The sequence below is a fragment of the Benincasa hispida genome, chromosome 1 (assembly GCF_027475165.1).
Source record: "Benincasa hispida cultivar pf3 chromosome 1, pf3_genome.v1.1, whole genome shotgun sequence".
Classification (NCBI taxonomy): Eukaryota; Viridiplantae; Streptophyta; class Magnoliopsida; order Cucurbitales; family Cucurbitaceae; genus Benincasa; species Benincasa hispida.
Window position 1 is genome coordinate 711750 of NC_143478.1, and position 3071 is coordinate 714820.

At 33.9% G+C, this 3071-nt stretch overlaps 1 pseudogene; it reads right to left on the minus strand.

Annotated features, from left to right (window-relative positions):
• Positions 1-1866: 1866 nt before the first annotated feature.
• LOC150038156 (uncharacterized) lies at positions 1867-2860 on the minus strand (annotated as a pseudogene).
• Positions 2861-3071: the final 211 nt, after the last annotated feature.

Genomic DNA, 3071 nt, shown 5'->3' on the forward strand with positions numbered 1-3071 from the left:
ACTATGAACTCCTGTTTATTTGGGATTATCTTTTGATCTGCATAGGTGAAGGTAGTTCAACAACACTGCTCAACAAGGTTCCCATTTTAAGGATAAGATCGAATAGATAGCTGGGGACATAGTCCTACAAGATGAAATTCACTCCTACCCGTTTTAGGGTTAGTAGATAGGTTGTTCCGTTAAGTATTGATTCATGGTCTTAAACAAAGGGGTCTTGCCCTCTCATGGCCGAGAGGGACATAATTTATTAATTGGACTATAAACCAATCGTAAAAATAGAGGATCAGTGGGAGCTTAAGGAGCAATATGTATTTACAAGGGTAAAATGGTAATTTTGATCTGGATGTAAATACGAATGACCTGTGAAGGATTGACTTATTGATTATGGTTAAATCAAGTGGACAGAAATATATTTACAGTGAGGAGAGTGCAATCATCGAGTTATAGTGGTATGTCTTGGTGGTTAACGAATATTGATTGACTCGGGTTAAAGAGTTTAACCGATTACTCAAATCGTTGGAGCTCATGATCTGTAGGTCCATAAGATCCCTCTACTAGCTTGTAAAACATTAAACCTTGGATTAGAAAATTGAGCGAATTTGAAGTGTTCAAATTCAAAATTAGGGTTTGGAATTTGAAATGTTTAATTTCAATTTTAGAGTTTGGATAATTATATTCGATATAATTAACGTTTAAATTTATCGAAATTAAATGTAATTAGAGAGTTTTTAATATTTAAATATTGATGACATGAATAGGGATTCATGTTTAAATTAGATGTTTTATTAATTTAATACTTTATATTAAATTATTATTTATTTAATTAATTAAATTTGTTTAATTAATTATTTAAATTAAACCAATTTCAATTTAGGAAATTTAATTTTAATTTAATTACGTTGAAAAAATTGAATTGAATTTGGAAAAAAATTGAGTTGAGTGGAAAAAACCAACATTGAGTTTTTAGTGGATTTTTCCACATTTTGACACCTTGCCACTCACTTAGTGCTAACTGAGGTGTCAATTAGCTGAATGTATGAGTGTCTGCATGCTAGAACTAGTTAAATACTTCACTATTCATAATTTTGAAGACCATGCAATCCAATTTTATGAGTTTTTCAGAGCAAAAATTGCTTTTGTTTTCAAACTCTCTCAAACCCTCTCAATCTCTCTAGGGGGGCATTTAGGGCACAAAATAGGTTATTATAGTCTGTGGGTTATAATAAACTGTCTGTTTTTATTGTATGTGTTTGGGGTGCAGACTATTATAGTCTAGTTTATAATAGTTTGTGTTTGGGATGTAGAGTATTGTATTCTGTCTGATAATAGTCCATGTTTGGGGTGCAGAGTATTGTATTCTGCCTTATAATAGTCTGTGTTTGGAGTGCAAGATATTATAGTCTAAATTATAACAGTCTATAATTTGAATATAGATTATTTTAGACCACGTGTAACTTTTTATACTACCATATTTTATAATACTAATAATTATGCATATGAAATATCATATTTTGAAAATATAGTTAAGACTATATGTTCCACCAATTTATACAAAATTAATTTCATTGTGATTTATATTAAAAGCTAACAACGATTTTTTTTTTGTCATTTTGAGAGATACCTTGGTTAACATGGCCAAAAAAGGGAAAAAATGCATTACTTTTGGATGCAATTCATGTGTTTCATATATAAAGCTCTTTTTCTTTTTAGGTACAAGCATCTCTAAGACAAAATAACTAACTCATGATTGTATGATTAAAATATGACCCTTTTTTTTAGGTACCAAATGTACTACAAACTTAAATGCATAATTGAAACAAATTAATCATTGTTCATTATTGAAAAATAGTCCAAAACATGGGTTGATCAAACATTCTCTTCAAGGAGGAGGTTGCAATAGTCCAACTTCAGAACTGTGGGAACGGATAAGAAGCACTCTGTATCTTGCACATTGCAGAATATGATTTGCATAAGCTTTACCCTCTGTCGGTTATGCAATTCAGAAATATCTTGAAGGTTGTTTATGACTTCTGCACGTAGTTTGACTTCAGTTGCACGCTTCTCTTTCTGCCATTTTGTAATCGCTTTCAATTGGTCATTTTCAAACTCCATCGCATTCCTAACAATCTCTGCCATTTCATATTGATTCCCACTTTGCTCCCTCTTACTTCCTCTCGAAGAATTTCCTCCTTTAGTGCTTCGACCGGTACGTGTTCCATGCATGTCATCTTATGACATGTCCATTCCCTGACTAGACATTGTGGGGATGTTTAGATCATATGATTCATGAATAGGAACTTCATCATTCATATAGTTTGGCACATTATACCCGACGTCCATAAAGGTCTCTGATCGTCCTCCCGTAGCCCAATCCTTGCCAAAGATGTAGGCTAGATCATCATAGTATGGGAACGACTTGTGTAGAAGCCCATTTGCTGCAGGATGACTCTGCATGAAGGGTGAGGTGGATGTTATGATTTTGTTACCAATATTCGTAAATCAATTTAGACAAAATTATACCTTCACCCATCCATCAAATAATTTCCACTCTGCAGTGATGCATTGGAATTCCTCATTCCAGCCAAATCCACTACAAGTCGGTCCCCTCATTTCTGCGATCGCTTGGTAAGTTTTTTTTTAGGGATTTGACTCGACAATCTATAGTTGATGATCCTTGGATATTACAGCTGATCAAATTTTCAGCCATCAAACGTTGTAGTTATGCCAAGTAGCCAGATCGAAACGTACCATTGTCTGTTCTCCATCCACCAGATGCGACCAACGCCACTAAGCACTCGACCAACTTCGCTTTTTTCTCTTTAGTCCAAATGTGCTTTAGGGCTTTTAGGGAACTTGACATTCTAGTGTATACGCGTACATATTTTAATACAACTAAACAATAAATGACAAGTAGTTGTAGCATAGCTAATGAGGGGGTTCATGGATAAAGTTAAGCACAAAATATAGTAAACATAATGAGAGAGTTCCGAATGAAATCATTCATAAAGGCACTACATGCTACGCAACTCCCATTAAGTAAAAATTTGTTGCGCCGGTTCATCCCTCCATTG